Source organism: Boleophthalmus pectinirostris, unplaced genomic scaffold, assembly GCF_026225935.1.
Source record: "Boleophthalmus pectinirostris isolate CB_2022bp ecotype Guang Dong unplaced genomic scaffold, ASM2622593v1 HiC_scaffold_18, whole genome shotgun sequence".
NCBI classification, from domain to species: domain Eukaryota; kingdom Metazoa; phylum Chordata; class Actinopteri; order Gobiiformes; family Gobiidae; genus Boleophthalmus; species Boleophthalmus pectinirostris.
This window is the reverse complement of record NW_026571133.1, coordinates 21,129,289-21,149,779: the sequence shown is the minus strand read 5'-3', so window position 1 is coordinate 21,149,779 and position 20,491 is coordinate 21,129,289. Positions and strand designations below refer to the sequence as shown.

Genomic DNA, 20,491 nt, shown 5'->3' with positions numbered 1-20,491 from the left:
TGGGCAACATCCAGATTTCAGGGCAATTTTGGTTCATAATCGAGTATAAAGCTCAGATAGTTTGTTTGGGATATCGCAGGACTCCACACAGACGCATCAGCGGCATTCTCACCTTCTCCCCGAAAGTCCGTCGCTGTCGCTGTTTTCCACTTTATAATCAACTTCAACATCATCACTTTGAAATCTATAAAAGTCACTTTTTCTAAACTTATCCATAAAATACGTCCGCTCCTCATTATTTCTAAAACTGTGCGCCGCAGCGCCGCGATCTTTCCATTGCTCGTGTTTCGTGTTGTGTTTTTTCCGGAAGCTACCATCGTCACTATTTCGATTAATTTCGGAAAAAATCGGCGAAAACATATCCTTGAATCCTATTGGTCAGTCTAGTGTCGGTTGTAGTGGCCCCACCTATCACAGTCTCTGTTTAAATGTGAAAACCCGAGCCATTTCTAAAGGTCGTCAAATCTCGTCTTTAGTGATACGGCGGAGGTGTCAAAAGTCATCATTAAGGGTTCATGGGGGAAAGAGTTAAACCCATTTCAACTTTTATTCTCGTGGACTCTCCTGAGATCACAAACCCGAGAGTCATCGAAGGACAGGGAGTTCCTGATTTAAAAAAAAAACAAAACGCTTTTCTGCAGCACTTCATTTCCCAAAACATTACCATTGCTGTGTCTTTTATGATTATAGCAGTTGAAAACACAAGTCTCAAAATGTAAAACTAGTAAACTGTTTCTAGTGAGAAAAGAAACCACTGACTATCAACACACAGGGTCAGAACATATGTGACACATTTATAGAGAAAAAAGGGCTCATAATTCACTATTGTCCTATATGTATGCTCAGTTCACAGGACACATTTTAAATCATGTGCATTAACATTCAACACTGAAACTAAAATATCACAATTTTCAATTCAATTTCATTTTTTGTCATTAACATCAAATGTCTTTCAATAAACAAGCCATTTTAATGAGTAGTATTTAAAACTAAAATCTGTCAAATTTACTGCTCTAAACCACATGCTTTTAGTGATTAAAAAGACTTGTGTAAGATAATCATTACCAATTTGAAATTAATGGTGCTCAGTTAAATTAGAATTCAATAACTGCCCAGCCATAGAAAAGTATAGTTTGATGCAAGGGGTGCACAATTAAGTTCAAGAGTCATTACTTCTCCAGATTAGACAAGTGTTTCATATGCATTGACCACTCAAAAGTTAATTACAAAGAGCAACCAACTACTGGTCAAAAAATATCCCGCGTCAACTCTTGAGAACAAATTGATAAACAAGTGACTGTTGATTGTCAAGAATAGCTAAACAATGACACAACAAAACAGTCAAAAAATTCTGCCAATATGTACCCATAGGCCAATAAACAGCAATACTTTTGTTGAAAATGTGTTAATTAGCTCCCAAAGTCACTGATTAATTTTGTTCGCAAACAGCACAACAGTGTAGCCCCTAGACACATGTTTAATTATTTGTTAAATTGAGACATTGCAGCTGTAGCCATAAAGCTATGCAACAAGGCCCGGTGGATTTATTATTCTTTCTGTTTGCATAATAAGTTTAAGCTTTTTCTGTTGGTAGTTTAGTTTAAACTTTTTTCATATTGAAAGGAAACAATTGTTCAATTTTTATATTTTTTTCCACAGCACCTCAATCACAAACAAGTCATTCTTTTCCATCTTGAGGCATTAATGACTTTTTCCAGGTTACAATCTTTTTTCGGATTTCATTTCAATTTATTTCTGCTCTGGCATCTTTCAATCCATTTACGTCCAATTTGTGAGCCACCCTTTTTACTTCTCATATCTGCACCCATGTTTTTATTCCCTCTCATTCTGACACTGGTTTGTTTGTATGAATAAGACTCATTTCCGTTCACATGGCCGCTGACCCCAAAATGTAGTGGCCCTTACAGTGTGTGTGTGTGTGTGTGTGTGTGTGTGTGTACGTTCATATGAGTGTGTGTGTGTGTATGTGTATGTGTCTGTATGTGTGTATGGAAGCACTGACGTTACCACTCCCAAACGCAAAAAGGACAGACACACACACCAGTGAACAGGAGACATGGCACAGAAAAATGCACTCAGCAGAGCTTACACATTCACAGTGCAACCTAATCTCTCCTGACGCTCTTCACTCACGGGTTTATTCACTAAGCTATGAGCTGCTGGATGATGGCACTCTGGACCAGGGCCATGATGCAGAGACACTAGTGTAAATTGGTTAGGGTTGAGATGAAGAGAAACTGATATACTCTAAAGCAGTTTCGAATACTGGAATGTTTCACAGTATGGTATTGAACCTTTCTATCTTCATAGAGACCATATCAGATCAAGTTACTGGTCAGATCTGTGGAGCAGCAGCCCTGCTCACAGTCAGAATGACTGTTTTTCTAGGTAGTCTGGAGCTATAAAACCAGCTGTAATTAAAAAAGTAATAAGTAAGGTAGGTACTGTGGAACATTTCAGGCAGAGCAATGACATATCCATGGAAACAAGCAGGTGATGGGCTCCAAACCAAAAAGTTACATAATGCACCTTTAATTTTGTTCATGTTTTTATACGCCTTTAGGTTAATCATTATTTCAATCTACTTTATCCATGGTTCAGACTCCTTGTAGACCTGGTTTATTCATTTTAGACCTTGGTTAGCCCCAACTTAGACCTGATAAAGTCTGGGTTTAAATCTGGTGGTACGGAAGGCCAAATATAATTTTAGGCAGTATATGAAAACAAACCTCTGGTCTAGAGAGGTTGGTGTGGTTAATTGTTGAGAAAAAGGACATAATTTTACCTTTCTTTCAACAGTAACAAGGGCTTGAAAAGTGGTCTCTGTCCAGATTATAAGTTATATTAAACACAAAAATTTTAACAGTGGTGTGTATTAGAAACATCAAGAAAATTAGCTTTCCTAAAGTGATAAATTAACAATATTAAAGTTAATAGGAATTTAACAAAAAACAGAAAGTAATAGAAATTTGCCAAAATGAGTGAACCCTGAGGTTAATAGGGAATCCAGTTCAGAGCTGCAAACAGACGAGAGGCAATTTGTAAATTTGCTTCGGAGGAAATTACAGACCTGAGGGCACTGAACCGAGGCTGCCGCCATATCACCTGGGAATAATTTTAAGAGCAATCTGACAATCCAGATAATGAAAGACAACAGGGAGTTTTTCATTCACAAAGGCAGGAAAACAGGCACACATTTAGAGTGCAATGGATTGATTTCAACATTATTCTTTATCTGATTCTATGTTACACAAAATTGACTCTTGTGATCTTTAAGCCATATTATAATTTTGTTACCTAATCAAAAACATACCTAGAGTTGTGTTTTGTTTCATTCACACATGTTTGACTAACCCTTTGTTATTAGTCTGTCTATATCTCCAAAGCTCAAAATGCTCTGTTCCACATTGTGATGTCCTGAAGCCTTCTACTAGTTCAGTATAAATTGACAATTCCAGGGCTGAAACTTAATGATTCAAGTGAAAATGGGTTGAGTTTTAAAAACAAAGTGGAGCCCTTCCTGTAATCCCAAGTCCCATGACATCACAAGGTGGAATAGAGTTTTCGGTTTGAGTGAAGACCTCAATGCAGCATTTGCAGGTTAAACATGAGTCCATGAAACAAAACACAACATATTAAAAGACATCAAAAATAGCATAATATGTTCTCTTTAATGTAAAACAGATGAGATCTTTTTAAAATATGCACTACTGTCTGAATCCAAAGCTTTAATGTAATTTTCCTTTTTATATGGTAAATGCAAAGCATCAAAACAGCTGCTAAAAATTATGCATAAAAACTCTCCCACAACAACTATCACTGTGTCTCATAGACTAAATGTTTGCAATCAGCGTTGTCGTGTAATTAACATAAATAACTTATCTTTCACACTAAGATCAATGAGAAAGATAGAAGAAAGCAGACGTCTTTTATCTTTAGTCATTCTGTAGAAATCAGCCTGGGATAAAAGCAGACTTCAAAACTAATGATTTAAGTATGTGCTCCTGGGTGCATGTGAGGTCTTCAGCTTTCAAGGAATTTCATTTCCAATACACAGACAGTTGAGGGTTCAATTTCCTGGGCAGTGTAGCAGAACGCTCAATGTGAGGTGAGCCCAAATATCTGCAACCAAGCAAGAGATGGACATCACTGGGAGAAAATAAAGAGTCAAAATGAGACCCAGAGGGAGGGATAGAACAGAAGAACAAGTGAGAGAGAGAGAAGCAAGGGAAGAATATAGATAGTGGACTTATTAGAGGCAACAAAGTAAAGCTTTTTAGACTGCAGACAAGAATATGCAATGAACATTTTAAAAAGCAAGAATAGAAAGTTACATTTCCAATTTTCTGATTATGTTAATCTGTGGTCAACAGGGGCCCAAACAAACACAAACAAACAGGTCGTTCAATACCAAAAGATTTGAACAAGTCTAGAAGTAGAGGAATTGAGAAATAAAGATTAGGCATTTGGGTTGTTGCCAAAATAAGACGCACAAAATAAAAGGCACACAAATAAAGAGCCCAAGGAATGATTTGAATAAGAAAAAAAGCACAATTCCCATTTCCCTTAATGAAGAGCGAATGGGTTTTGCCTCTGACCACAGGGAAAACTAAAGATTTTATCAAGTAATATTATCCTTAACTATGTTTTTTCTAATGCTTATGAAGTGGACACAGCTGTGGATTGTTCCTGTTTTTTACAGTGAGACCAAGTCAAGTCTCAGTGGAAGTCCCCCTGAACCCTGGAGTGAATGACCAGTTACCATTGCTTTGTTTAATGTGTAATTTCCCGTGTTCTTCAATCAAGCATTACAATAGTTATTTAACCCACACCATCACAGATACCAAAAAACGAAAGGTGAAAATAGGCTTTAATGAACCTTTCAATTCCCATTTGAGTTTAAATATCAGCACATCAGCTTATCACTGCCACTAAAGCAATCAAGCTCTAAACAGTGAGTTGGATTTGATTAACATGTGCAGAATGAGCCTTGACCCTTTATCACGTGTAATCTTACAACTGTTGTAAGCCCCACTGTCTGGACCCTTATCACTTTGGTAATGCTCTGGCCTCATCCTAAACTTTCTTTTAATCAGTGCACGTCTTCGCCTCATGACTCCACTGATCTGATCTGCAGCTAAGCTTAACATTATCAACTGGGTGCACATCAAATATTTGAGGGAAATTTACATGAGGCACTTGGAGATCGAGCACATGAAAGAGAAAATGGCTGACCATGATTGCCATAATGCACCTTTTTTAACCAGATTAAAAGTAGTTAGCCACTTTTACTTCAAACCAAAAACATCAAATAGTTTCTGAGCAGACAATAAATATGTGAATTAAGTAAAAAGATGAAATTTGTAGAATTTTTACGAAAATTCATTTACCATTACACCCCCTTAATATGTTTTGAATATAGATAAATGGTAAAGATTTTTAGAACCGGTGTGGTAAAGGATTTTGACCCCGAGGAGAGGTGACCCCAGGATCAACATACCATAGTATAGTATAGTATTTTGACCCTGAGGTCAGAATCCTATTATGGTATGTTAACCCCCCCATAGAATATTGATGCCCCCTATGAAAATCTATATTTTATTAATAAAGAACTTGAATTCTGTAGAAAAACTTTGAATATTAATACTATATCTGCAAATTAAAACATATTGACATATTTAAAAGTGTTTTTTGAAGAGCTCAGATGCAATTTTATGTCGATTATAACTTTTGAATGTTAAAAATTACTTAGTTGTTTAAACACATATTTTACTGAAAATGAGATATTAATGTAGTTATTAATTAATTAAGTAATCAAAGTGATGTATAATGATTTGGAATCTTGTTAAAATAGACAGGAGTGATCAATAGAGTAGTTAAATGATGATAGGAGAAGATTTGTTACATGGTTTCTGTAATCAATAACTTCACTTAAAATTACATGTGGATTATGTGAACATAGCAAACTAAAAACCATAACAATGTAAAATACAATATAAAAAGTGACAAGATTGCTATATATATGCAATTTTAACAATACATTACATTTACACAAAATACCAATTTGTTATTCATCAAAACATTCCTTAAAAAAAAGAGTGAATATGTAGCAAAACATAATAAAAGTAAATTACAAGAGAAATAATGATCATATAAGTAACTACTATGGAAAAAAGTAAGGGGAGTCAAAATTCTATCCTATGGGGGGGGTCACTTTACTATAGTGGTATGCTGACCCCGGGGTCAATATACTATGGGGGTCAAAATACTATCTCACACCCTCATCTCTTCAGTACAAGATGGGAATAACTGGTCATATTAAGATTATTCAAATTATAAGAAGCATAATGCCAGGACAAAAGTTTGACCCCAAAGTAATCGACCTTTCAGGATTGTTTTTCTCCATTACACGTGTGACATATGTGGAGCCTCACACTGATACGAGACATACGGCAGACAGCACAGGCATCATGTCCTTGAGAATCTCCCTGAAGCGCTGGGAACGTGGGTCTCTATTGTTGGCACTGATGTGGTGCAGTTTGGCAGCTCAGGCAGCTGTTAATGAGATGCAGCTTCAGTGTGCCATGTCTACCTCCTGCAGAGTCGTGCACATGCCACAGGCCCGCACACACATTTCCACTTCAAACCCAAGGGCGCTCACTGGACCTTGAACCAACAGCCTTTGTGTGACCTCAGATTCTTCATTAGCCAACAACTCCACAAACAGTCATTATATTCATTTATATTCAGGCTTGTCATCTGTTCATGTTGCTACCACACAAATGTTCCAAAGATGAAGAACAAAAAATAACCATTGCTGGGTTTCAGATGACATCACAATATTCTATTTATATTTAACACAGATGGGCTCAAATAAAATGAATATTGTTAGAAAGCTAATTTTTGTTATAATACAGTAAGTTCTTGGGTCTGCTAGTCTATTTCATGGCAAAGTACAATGTAATCAATAGGGGAAAGTGGCTCTTGCCGCCCAGCTGTGATTAAGATACCATCACATTGTCTATTATTGGTGGTTTTCAAATTCTACAAACAGAAGTGACATTACTTATATATTGTAGGCGTTAATAAAGCTATATTGTAAATGTAATTTAATCAGTGAAATGTGTAATTATAATGAATGTAACCACCCATTGAGACAACACCTTTTTAAAAGAGCAAGATATCTACCAGTAATGGTGTGCAAAAATATCAAAATATTGATATATATCGAATCACCTAATGTGATACAGTATTGATATCGTGGGCTGTTGTATCGATATATCACCATGAGTATTTTTTTGCTGTGTTTTATTAAATTATTTTGTTACAGTGCTACAGTTGTGTTGCTTGTTAAGAGGAAGGAAACTCATTTTCAGTTCTGATTAGGGATGGGCATGATTAATCGATCATTAAGAATTTCATCGATTACGTTCATTTTAATCGACAAACCGTATGTAGGTTGCTGTGCGTAGCGTGACCAAACAGGGGTCCGTACATGTGTCTCTCTGCACTCAGAAGGAGCGAGACACAAACAGTCGGTCAGTCTGCAACGCAAATGCGTATTTAACGATGACTTGTACATCCACGCTTTCCGTTGCGTTCGGGACAAGTGTGAGTCCATGTGCACAGTGTACAAAGCAGGAACATATGTTTCGGTGTCCAGTGGGAAAAAGTTTTGCCAGGGGAGAGTCGCGCAATGTCAATGACGAGTCCCAACCTCCCACCCCCCGTACGGTGTCCTGGTTTTGACAAATGCAAATCTGGTCACACTAACCTGTATTCCACTGAATCATGTCTTTTAATCCAACAGAAATTGGCCGCATCAGCAACACAAGAGCTGTATTTTTATCTTCGCTGAGTTTATGCAAATTAGCGATGCGGTTTTAAGTTTAGTTTCTGTGAGAGTTGCGCAAAACTGAATTAAACACATTATAATGTCAAACGGATTGATGTGGCTCTAGAGTCGTTACGGTTTATATGTCGTAAAGTTGAATTTATTTATGCAGATTAGTAGTGCAGATAGTAATAATAATGATGATCATTTTAATATAAAAATGTTAATGATTAATCGATAATCGATCGTTAATTCTTCCGACGATCGATTAAGAAAATTTCATCGAATGCCCATCCCTAGTTCTGATGATTAAAATGGGAGTGTTTCATATGAACTTAGCACAAGAAGTGGTTTAACTAAGATTTTTAGTATCACAGCCATGATTTAGCCTTCATTTTTAATTACCTGTATCAAATCGTTTTGAAATATATTATATTGAATCAAAAGTAAACTGTATCGAGATATGTATTGTATCGCAGCCTATGTATCGAGGAATAAATCGTATCGGCAACTTATTAACGTTACCCAGCCCTATCAGCCAGTGTACTCTCTGGGCTCAACCAAGACCAAGACCAAAACCAAATGATTATACAATTCACTCATAAGAGAATTAACATTTTCTCTAGTATGTATAAATAAATAAAAGCAGAAAACTACTAAAATCAACATATTTACAATGTTTGCTCCCAGTTCTATTAATTAGTCTGAAACTTTAAGTATCTAAGCCATATAAAGTGAGGGTCTGTGTCTGGTTTAAATGACCTTTCCTTACTTGTTATCTAGCACTACCATGACCTCTGGTGACCTTACATTCCTGCTTAATCAAACCAGCATGCATGAAATATAAACACTCCAGTGGCCACTAACCAGTCATATCTGCTCTTTAGGCTTGTCCCTTTCCTTAATTAACCCAAGATTTCAACCAACTGTCAAATAACTGCTTACAGACTAACAGTCCTTAAGTGTAACAGGGAGGGGCATGGGCATTTACTCATTGGGTAAATAGGAAAAGAATCCAGTCATAGAGGGAGGCGACAAGCAACAAAGCAAGAAAATAATGAATGTGAGGTGAAAGTAAAATCAATACAAAAGGTAGTAAGGGCAGTATGAAAGCTAAAAAGAAAATGAAAAAAGTACTGAAAGTGTGGAAGGAAGGAGGAGATTGAAATTAAAGATGGGGGCAAGCAAGGGAGAAACTTTAGAAGAAAAGTAAGGGGCGTTCCTGGCAGCGAGCAGTTTCCATTACTGGGCAAATAAACTGATACCATATGAGTAATCACCTCATAACCGGAGCAGGAATTTACTACTACATCCGCACACAGAGTAGACACACAGCGGGCACAAATAGCAAGCACCAAGTTCAGGGTAAATATCATAGAAGGAAAATACATGAAGGAGTGCTTATTTTAGACAAACAGGAAATTCTAGTGATCTGAGGAATCCCAACAACACAGGAAGTAACAGGAAGTCACTAACAACTGCTGTAAACACAACACACCCCCAACTGTCTAATACTGCATTCCTTTGACCCAAGGCTTGGCTCAGGCCATTGTAAGCTGAATAAATAGCAACAAGAAAGAAAGAAAAGATATTTATAACATTAATATTAATTGGTAGTTATCCATCAAGAGTTTAGAAAAGAAATTTAGCCTGCATGGATGAAACCAAATAGGCTTTAGATGTGCTAGTTATACTAACCAACTAACAACAACAGCAAGAATACACTATAGTAAAAAACATTAATGTTTTCTGTCACAGTAACAAATGCTGAAGTGATGTATTGCCGAAGTAAATATAGACGATAAGCAATAATATTGAAATCAAATCATAAAGCTGAATTATCCACATAAAGTATTCTAAATTTACAATAATGTTAAAGAATATGAGCTGCAATAAGCATATGGCAGAATTCAGTATTTAGCATTTTGTATCGATAATGAGTGACAGAAGTTCAAAACTGAACACACTATAGCACAAATCTCATTGTCGAACAAAAAACATTTCCACACCTATTCAAAAATAAAACCAGCACTGAAATTGTGAATCCATATTCAATAAATAAGTTTCTGGGATAAACTTGTGCCACCTTAGTATAAAGATACCTAGAACAAAAAACAAGCTTGGAGTTCCATCAGCCTGGCATCTATAACTTGTGATGCTCTGTCAAGGACAAACTGCAACATATGATTAACCAAACTGTAAGGCATCATTAAATATGACTGCAAATACTTAAATGTGCCGTACTTTAAGGGTAGCGACACAAATGTGACAAATACAAGAATGAGACAGCTCTTAATAGCAGATAAATGTGGTGACCTTCCCTCCCCCTTTCATCTGTATCGGACCGTAATTACAGCTGACAGGCCTAAACAACACAATCGAGGCACTCTGCAACGCACACACACACAAACAAACATGACCAAGGAAAGAAAATGCAGCATGGACCTCACTGGATCAAAGTGAAGGAAAATCCAATATAGGGCCAACAGCATACTCTTGGCAATGTAGCCTGCGTAGACTAAAACCTGACATTTGGTTTCATTTAGGAGGAACAATGGGCCTGGGAATAAGTACAGCTCATTTATTTCACTGCTAGGACAGAGTTAGAGAAGAGTAAATAGACACAAACCAGAGAAGTGAAGGAAAGGAGAAAAATGCACATCTGCTAGGTGTGGCTCGATTATGATGAGATTTATAACATTTTATTATGAACTGTTATTTGACTATTAAAAAATGTATGCCAAAGTAAATTTTATCTGAATGGATATAATAAAATCTGGAAGGTGAACCCAAGATGGCATCGTATCGTTTTCAATTTCCTACGCTCATTGGTGCATGGGCCCAAAAAACATTTTCTCTTCCGCATTTACCTCCTGAATAAGGGCTAGTGCCTCCCACACACGTGACGTCTCTAATGTGCACGGCGTGGTGCATTTTGACCAATCAGAGCACTAGCTGCTAGAGCGGAACTGATGTGGGCTCAGAGTGGAACTGGCGCGGGCTCAGAGCGGAGCTTGGCTGAGTCTTACAAAGCTAACTTGTAGCCGCTTTGCGGATTTAAAAAAATTAGGAATTTTATGTTGTGAAAATAGAAAAGAATCCCAACAAAATCCAACCTTTGTGAAAGTTGTCGATGTCCTGTCAGCTGAACACGGGCAATTTGAATTCCTAAAAAAATAAATTGCGCTCTATGGGAAAATTCTGTCTGGGCCCAAGCTTCCGGGAGCTGTAGTACCAATGGAGCAGCCACTAATCGGTCTCAAGCCAGGACAGAGAAGGGATGCCTCATGCAGTTTTTACTATAGCTCCACGGTTTAATATAAATAACTAGTAAGCACCAACTAGCAGCGTTGCATTCATCACAATTGTTCAAAGGCCATAAAAGAGGCAAGGAGGAAGGAGATAAAGAGGTGAGCAATATTAGTCAATATTTAACCACTGAACATGCATAAAACAAATGGCAAAGATATAATCAGCACAAAGCATACAGTACAGCCCTTACTATTGCTTTTCTTTAATGCTGTCCAAAAGACTCCTCCAAAAGGTCATGTGACCCTGAAGTCTGACTCATAAGTGGAGAACTCTTTCTGAAAGTAATCAGAGAGTGAGATCATTGCTGAGGCCACAGAACTCGAGCAGGAAGTCACTCCACTGGGACTCAGGAGGAAATCAAAAACAACTCTACAAGCGACCTAAGAGAAAAGCTGCAAACTGACAAGAAGTTATACAAGTAGTGTGACTGGATAGAGTTAATTCTGTTGGTTGAGGCCGGAAGCTGGATTATAAGCCTGCACCATCTGAATCATCACAGTACTTTAGCAGTTCTTTAGAGCTGGAAGAGTGCTACAGGGAATGTAAACAGGAGAAGACATAGACCCAAGCAGCTTACATAGAAACACAAACAAACAAAAAACAAGATAACCAATATTCCATCTAGAGATTCTGGTTTTATTTACATTTAGTACAGAAACATTATTTATCAACTCATAAAAACCATACTGAACATCTGGTTAGTGTCCTGGAACCACACACACAACCACACCTTTGTGAATGTGCCTGTGCCAGCATCTCCAGGTTTGTTAAACTGGTTTATTCATGAGCAACAGAGTGTCCCAGAGGAAACTACAGACTGTCACTAATAAAATGTAACTGCTTTTAGAGAAAGTGGACAAATAGGAAGCACTTGACAAACATTACACTGCCTAGCAGTGGGACGACCTGGCGCAGAGATCATTGACCATGGTAACTGGATTTAGACTCAGAGAATCAGACTGTTTAGCCCGACCAGACCAACCAGACATAAACAGCAAGAGACTCTGGTAGAGGTACAGCCAACTAGGTCAGTTACGTGTGATAATTATACTGCCAATGCCACAAGGCTGTTTTTGTGTTGTATTCTAATGAAAATAAGGGAGCAGGATGCAACAACTAACAATCAATGCTGCAATCTGGGCACTGAGTGGAGAAGCGGTAAAAGCTTAGTTTTAAACAGCAGCCTGCTAAACTGCACACAATATGATGTTAAGTTTCACATTGTTCCAACTCTCTGTGCCACAAACAAAGTGATAGTGCTCAGGCTTCAATTAACTTTCAATTAACTTGGACTCTTCTTTGTCATGCCCGGGGTTCAAAGTCTAAAGTTGGCATTTGTAAATGATTCCGTTGATCAATTTACCATATAAAAAGAGAAGAAACAGCTCTAATGTAGAGACACTTATATTTATAGTCTTACCTCTTCTGACACAGTGGAAAATCAAAAGAAACAAGCAAGAATGAAATTTAAACACAAGTCAGTGCCATGTGTGAGAAAGTTTAGACAGTAGACAAATGAGACCAAACATGGGAAAGAGGACTGTGGTCTGAGGTTTTCTATGGTGAATCAAAGACGTCCACTACACCACTAGGCCACACAGGCATCAAGAGCAGTGCTATGTCCTAATCAAGGGACTGGAATCTGATGTGCATTTAATGTGAATGTGAATGTGTGAGAAGAACATTGCTGAGGCTAACACTCACACAGCGTTCCCTGATAAATCAACACATCCAGACCTCAACAAACCAGTGCCAATGAGATGCTAAAAACATCCCTGAGACGCCCATGCTGTGCTCACACTTCAGGAGCACATCTATAAAAGTGAACATGGAGACAGACACGGCTAATGGATTTTAGTGCTTTATACAAAAGGATATTTAAAAAGTAGTTTAGAATAACAGGCAAAAGGAAAACTTTTTGAACACCAACTATTTTAACAAACACAAATAAGGTCCGTACGAAGGTGGATTTATTTATTTTTATTTTTTTTCAGATTTACCTTAAAGTTTAACTTTAGGGTTTTTATGGCTGTTAATTCAAAAGAGCAAACAACCCCCATATACATTTAAATATAGCTTTTAAACTTGTGGTAAACTACAGCAGTGTAACATGCAGAAATATGCTTAATATTAGAGAGTGTAGCAAGTCCCACCTTGCCCTTCCTGGCTCTTCTGTCACTTCCACCTGACGAACAGCTCCAGATGACAGACATGATACTGTCAACAAACTGTTCAGTGGATAAAAAGTGGCTTTAATTATAGAGCACACAAACCCATCACCTGAGCAGTGACACGCAGTGACCTTAACACATGGTTTGAATGTCAAATAACAAAGACTATGCAAATGACTTCTCTATAACAATGTAAATTATTTAATTTATACATAGTTAAACTATATTTTAAAGAAATACAATTAAATTAAATAAAATTACTCAAAGCCACAATGGACATCCCCGATCAAGCATCAAGTTGTTTCAGTGTTAATAAAAGTTTAAAAAAAATCTTTATCTCATGCAAAAGTAATACTAGGTTGATAATTTAATGACTTTTTTTCTGCTTTTTGTTTTTTATTTTTATTTAGTGAGCTTCACCTTTATCCCATTGACCCTTCTGAATAAACAATGAGCAAGGACACATACACACACAGCTGCTACTGTGACCAATCCAAACATAAACTTTGAACGTCTCTTAAAAAAATATTTTTATACACAGACCCATAGACCCGCATTTTAAGCAACATAAGGTCTAAAAAGTGTTCCCTTTAAAAAGCACTACAAAAATAACAAAAATATTGGTGATGCAATTACAAAGTAAGCAGCAATAACCTTGCCCATTACAGTTTGATTAATTAATACTCTCTCTTACAGCAGTTTGGTTAAAGAATAAAAGTAAAGCTCCATATTTTTTTCAGCACCAGTCTGAAGTAAGAGAGAGAAAAATATACTGCTTCTCATGTCAAAGCTAATGACATTAACAATAAAATATACATACAACATTGTCTGAGTTTCTAGTCTTCTGATAAAAGCCCTTTTAAAATTTTGTGAAAAACATTGTGAAGCTGCTTCAATGTGCATCCATTGTGGACAGTGAACCTCCAGCCCTTTGTAATACGCTCTCACAATGGCCCAAAGAAACTAGAATAGCAAGTAATTAATGGCATTGTATGAAATCAAATGGAAATAGAAAACGTAGGCTTGAATAATTAGCCATTGTAGCCCTCCTCCCCTGGTCCTTTTTTGTATCTGTCTTTTTATGTTTTATTCTTTACAAAGCATGTGGCGGCCCTTTATTCGTGTAATGATTACTCTGTCTTTCTGGAGAATGACGACTTGCATCTCGGCACAGACTGACTGACATGACCCTAAATTAACCGAGGGAGATGGAGACTACCAGAGACGTAGCTGCAGACTTCTTTTCATTCTGATCGCAAATATCCATCATCTGAACATCACCACATGAACGCTTAGAACCTTAAAGCATGTGCATTAGCAGATATGATAGCAAAGCCAAATAAATGATGCACGTCCACGAACACTGTCCATTGGGGCAGTTTTGGAAAACTAGTTTTCAGACAAAGACTAAATAAATTGTTCCATCAAGTAGACACTGCGATCTGATTTGATGTGGCACCTATTCCCCATCACATCTGCCTGGGTGAGATTGGGAAGTCAACAATGGAATAAAGTAGAATAATGCAGCAAGAAAAATACCCATTTAAAAGTTCAGTCTCACAAGATTAAGGATAAATAAAAAGTCACAAAAATGGCATAGTGATTTACTGAGAGTGAGAAAAACATCTCTAAAGAAAAATATATATACTGGTGAAAAGAGAAAAAATATATAATTTTTTTTAAAAGATCTGCAACAGATCTACCATCATGTGCATATTCAAAGTGAACGGTACAAATCAGGGCTTGTGTATTACAATCAAGCACCATCAACGGTGAAGTTGGTAATCAGCGTGTTAGGCTTGTTTAATCACAGCTCAGACCCTCCACACAGCAGCGTAATGAGGCTAACACATTAGCAGCTGGACAAATACCACCACACGCCACACTGCTATATCACTGCACAAGGCTCAAGAATACACTAAATGTTTAAGAGGCTTCATTTCATAGGAACACCATGAAGGATGGGGAAACATTTTGGACATCATTACCTTAATTAATGTAGTGTAGAACCATCCCTGTCAACTTGATCTTGCATGAACAGTAATATATATAATGTTTTGGATGTAATAACGTTCTGTGATCACATCAAATAGAAACAAGCAGCTGAAGGATCCCAAACCAAAAAGTTACATAGTGCACCTTTAGGCTGAAAATATCATCTGGGTTTAAGATGCAGTTGTGGAATTAAACTCCCATTTACTAAAAGGAAATGTCTAAAGACTCTTGACAGAAAAGAAACAAGCCTACAAAAATGAGTAGACCTTTGACCCATTCATTTATCAACAAATGCCTGATATTTTTAAGAAGCCACAACATGCCACGTTGACGCTAAAATATCATTATTATGTCCTAATAACGGCCCAAAACTACTCAACAATATGCCTACATTTGTACAGAACGGCCAACTTTCTCTTAATGTATTCTTCCATGAAATGGCAACTCCTGAAAAAAAGTCATAGTGTTTTTGGCAAACTAAATTGCCCCACAAATGAAAGTAAAAGTAATAATATGAACAAAATGCTGATGTTAAAGTGTGGCTTACACATGCAAGATGTGGGTTGTGAGCCTGCATTCATGCTATTGCCACTGACCCTTGCTGTTTGACTTTTGACCTTATCCGGTTTTAAATCACTGCAACGTGGAAAATACTATTTCCCGCTTGTTCCATTTACCAAAACATAATTCAGTTAAAGCTGTGCAGTGAACTTAAGAGTCAGTTTACTCCAACACATGGTTCCAGTGAGAGAAAGGACATGGGGTTCTGGCTACATAATGGCCATATAGGTCTTATATAGGTACAATTCCATAAACAATTAATTTCCCTCTGAAAACATTCATGCACTTTTAGGTTGCAAGTGAAAAAAGAAGTGCAAGACTTCCAAGTGTAATTGAGTAGTTAGAGCAAGACATCCATTTGTTACACACTGTTCATCTCTAACATTGTGTTTTTCAATTTCACAGTCTTTGATTGCCGTTTTAAGCAGGTAATGCTGTTCTAGACACCGACCAGGGCCACAGTCCTCTGCACACACACATCAAAAAGACCAAAATTTAAGGAAAATGGGACTAAGATTTTGCAAGAGAACTGGGGAAATTTTGTAAAGACACAAGCACAATTACACATTTGCATACTATATTGTATGTAATATTAGAAAAACAACAACAAACATAACTCACAAAACAATGAAGTTGTGAGTCAACACTGTTGATGAATTGCCCATTAATGGTCTATGTGCAATTCTATTGAAATATCTTGACATAAACGATACAAAAAGCACCACACAATGCAACCTGATTGAATGCAAAGATTTCTTTTATAGTAGAAGTCAGCATTAGAGTCTGATCTGGGCTCCATCTCCACAACTCAGCTCTGTGCAAAACAAACAGCATATGACTAACAGCAGCTTAGCAGCATTCCGCTCAAACTGGTTTGTAACAGACAAACTGTACATGCACCAACTGAACAGACACAGTTTCACTTGCACCTTCACCTGGAACCGGCAGAATCAGGCTCAGCCGGAGGTCTGGGCTAGGCTACCTTAGGTCAAAGATCACTGCAGTTCAGTGTTTTGAATAATTGAGTATATCACTGTACTGCTCTGATATTTTAAAATTGTATTTTGGGGATTCAAATTATGCTGGCAATACAGTTTTTTTTTGTTTTTTATGTTATCACCAGTATGTATTGTGCTTTATTTTTATGCCCATCACCCTAAAGAGGGCTAAAGTTGACTAGTATAACAGTTACACCACCGTTTTACCAAAGCTACAATCTCTCTACTATAAATGTGGTCACATCAATATCCCAGATGTTTAACAGTCTTGGTTGATTGGTAGGCTATACTCACTTGGAAACTACAGTGAACACAACTGAAGGCAGATTACAGAATTACATTACAAAATAAGAAAACTGAAAATGTACTACTTGAGTAACAGCCACAGCACTCTTAGTCACAACAAATCTATGTCATTGCTGCGATAATGGTTTTATGGTCCTCAGCTCAAGGTGCAGTGTGGAGCCCTTCTAATCCATTAACTGACACCATGCACAATTACCTTCCCATCACGAAGCCCTCAGTAATGTGTTGGAATTAATGTTGAACCGCAGGATAATTTTAGATTTATAACAGGGCAACTTGGGGACAATGAGGGAGTTTTGTAAAGACAAAGATTTGGTCTTGATATCAAATTAAAACAAATATTATGTTCCGATTCTGCTAACAGGCCTATTTCATTTTATTTCAATCAACTGGTTGTTAAGTTAATTTTATAATCGACTTTAAGAGGAAATCCAAGTTCACCTGACTAAGTACTTCATATACCGCTTCACCGCTAAGGAAACACAGCTTTGTGCTTGCATATTTGATTTCTGGCTGAGTGAAGCGATCTCTCCCATTGGCTCAGTGACGCGCGTCTTGTAAGAAGCGAAATAGCCCAAATTGACTAAAGCAAAGCCCACGTCTATTCAAACTTTTAACAATGTCAATAGTAATGTCAACGACACTTATCAAGGTTGATTTCATTAGGCTACTTTTAGCGAATATTTTGTTGGGCTGTTCTGTTGAGTGGCGAAGTGGAGCTGATAAGAACTCACGCCTCTGTTACGCATCAGTCTGTGAAGTTTCCCAAGAAGTGCTTACAGTTTGTGAGGGCCTAACATGTGAGTAACAGTATCGGTGTTAGTATACTAGATAGCGCTTACCTCTGGATTACTGCTGTGTTTCCTGGAATCACAATATTCCCCAAAGAGACTGAAATTTGTCCTCGGTGTCCAATGAATACTTCCCAGACAGGCTATTTTAACCTACATCCTGGTGTCCCGCTCGTGAATTATTTCAAGGCGATGAGTTTAAAAAATTGATGTCCATTTGCGTCGAGGAAATTAGATGGAACTGAAGTTTAGTGAAACAATATTCCCACGCCACGCCACATAAGTAGACAAGCTGCTTACTTTGTTTCTTTGCTTCCCACGCCCAGGAACCCGGCTCACTACATGCCCGGCTCAGGTAAACCTCATGACTGCCTCACGCACGTCGCTTTGGGAGCAGAAGTGTGGTTTGTCAATCCTGTGCGAACATCGTGCGCAAACACTCACCTCGGTCTGCAAGCACGAGCTGTATGAACGAACGAAGAGCCGCTACCAAACTGACTGGAGTGGGATGTGAGTTTTCCTCCCCCTCCTACTTCTGTAACCCCCAATCCGTGCAGTTCTCTCACTTCTCCGTCGACTCCGCCACAGCACAGGAAGAGAGAAATGGAGTTTTGGCTTTCAATGTAAAAGGAGACACTTTTTGGGAATAACCAAGACTACCTATGTAAATCTAATCACTGATAGCTAATAATAGTAAAAGAAACATTTATAGAGTCATCATTTTATAAATATGACAACTATAGCCTATATTTGGTGTAGATGGAAAATAAACTTTTGATTTGTCTGACTGTATCTGACAGGACATTTCCATAACTACAATACAAAGATGTACAAATATTGTACTTAATATAAATGCAAACATAGTCAATAATATACTTTGAATAAAGTTTTGTTGTTACTCTTGTTGTGTCTAGGCAAGACACTTCTCCCACATTGCCTGTGAAACGTTTGGGTATCTTACAAGGTGCAATAAATATCCAGTGCATTATTATAAATTCATGTACTCCGAGGTTACATTTTGATCAGACACTTTTTAGTACACAGTAGGTGTATTCAGTATAGGCCTTTATTGCAGTTGAAAAGAGGAGGTGTGTCAACCACAGAGCAGGTGCAGGCATAGCTACACCCTCCACTGTCAATAAAGTACAACTTAGACAAACTGGACAAGCCATAAAACCCCTTTGTCTATGAACTCAGACAGTTTAGAACGGAAAAGCAGTCCTACAACTAGAACCGGGGTACTTCCAATGTATTGTTGACCAAAAAAAAACATCATTGAATTTTATTTTGAAAGACACCAACAAAATCTTATATAAGATGTCTAACTTGACTTCTAAGAAAACGCGTCTCATGTTCATGTTGAAAATTGACAAAGAACGCTTTTCCTAAAGGGAAGAGAAATTGCTTTCTCATGCATTTTTTTCTTTTTCTTTTATGAATATGAAAGTGGTTGGTGCCAAATAATCACTTAAAAGACAAATGGTGTGTTGTGGCTAATCCTTATTCAGATTAAGAACAAACTCCTTTTTGCATTTAAATATGTTGAGTCTGTATAGATAGTATAGTGACTGCATTTCTTGACCACTATTTCTCTTTAATATCTTGAATGGAATTCAAATATGGAGGCATCTGGTGAAGTGGGGGCCTGTCAAGCCTAGTTAAGCGTGCACTTGCACTCGCTTCTAATTCAAGGGTTTGCTGGAGCACAATGGGAGCTTTGTTAGGGGAGAATTTGTCTGAAAAGTAATCCTTGACATGGGCCATTGAGGGGCCTAACCTTTTGTTTCATAAGGCCCCTGCATGTTACAGTAAGCATCAACGCATTAAACTAATACAAGTGCTTTAAGTACTGGTGCAGAGATGCCGCTAAACATGTGTGTTGGCTCTAAGGTCAAAAGGCTTTTCCGTTTTGAGGTTTGCCTGCTCAAATAAGTGAGCTCTGTATCCTAATCCCTCAAAGTTCTACATAATGGCATTCCAGATGCTGGTGTCTTAATTTATCAAGGCTTTCAAGAAATACATGTTGTTAACGACTACCGTGTTATATATATATGTGTGTGTGTGTGTGTGTGTGTATATATGTATATATATGTTTAGTTTAGATTGTTTAGATGTTTCATGCAGAGATAGCTCATCTTTCTGCCCCTGAAGCATTGGGGATTAGGTATTTTGCCCCCACTTCAAAGCCTAACTTTGACCCCTTACCTCTAACCCCATGTGTCTGCCGACCTCTCACATACCAAAGAGTCTGGTCACCCACCCAAAGATAACACATTCCTATAGCTGCATGCCACCCCATTCCATAATCGTATTTAGTATAAAATGTTTTTTAAAATTTGTGTAGTCCACCATTAGCAGCATTCACAACAAATTAACAGTACAGCTGATATTGCATTATGCCAAATTGTTTATTTTCATATACTTAAATAGTTTTATCTAATTTCCCATAATTTATTAAAGTATGATATGTGCTCTTAACAATGGTCAAGGATTTGTAACTGT

At 37.5% G+C, this 20,491-nt stretch overlaps 1 protein-coding gene across 1 annotated transcript in view; it reads right to left on the bottom strand.

The window, feature by feature from the left end:
- The window catches only part of LOC110161501 (plexin-B2-like), a 79,272-nt gene extending 60,756 nt beyond the window's left edge, over positions 1-18,516 (bottom strand). Inside the window, exon 1 of the mRNA XM_055154098.1 lies at positions 18,290-18,516. The gene's annotated coding sequence lies outside the window, so the exon portion shown is untranslated. The remainder of the gene's footprint in view (positions 1-18,289) is intronic.
- Between the last annotated feature and the right edge of the window lie 1,975 nt (positions 18,517-20,491).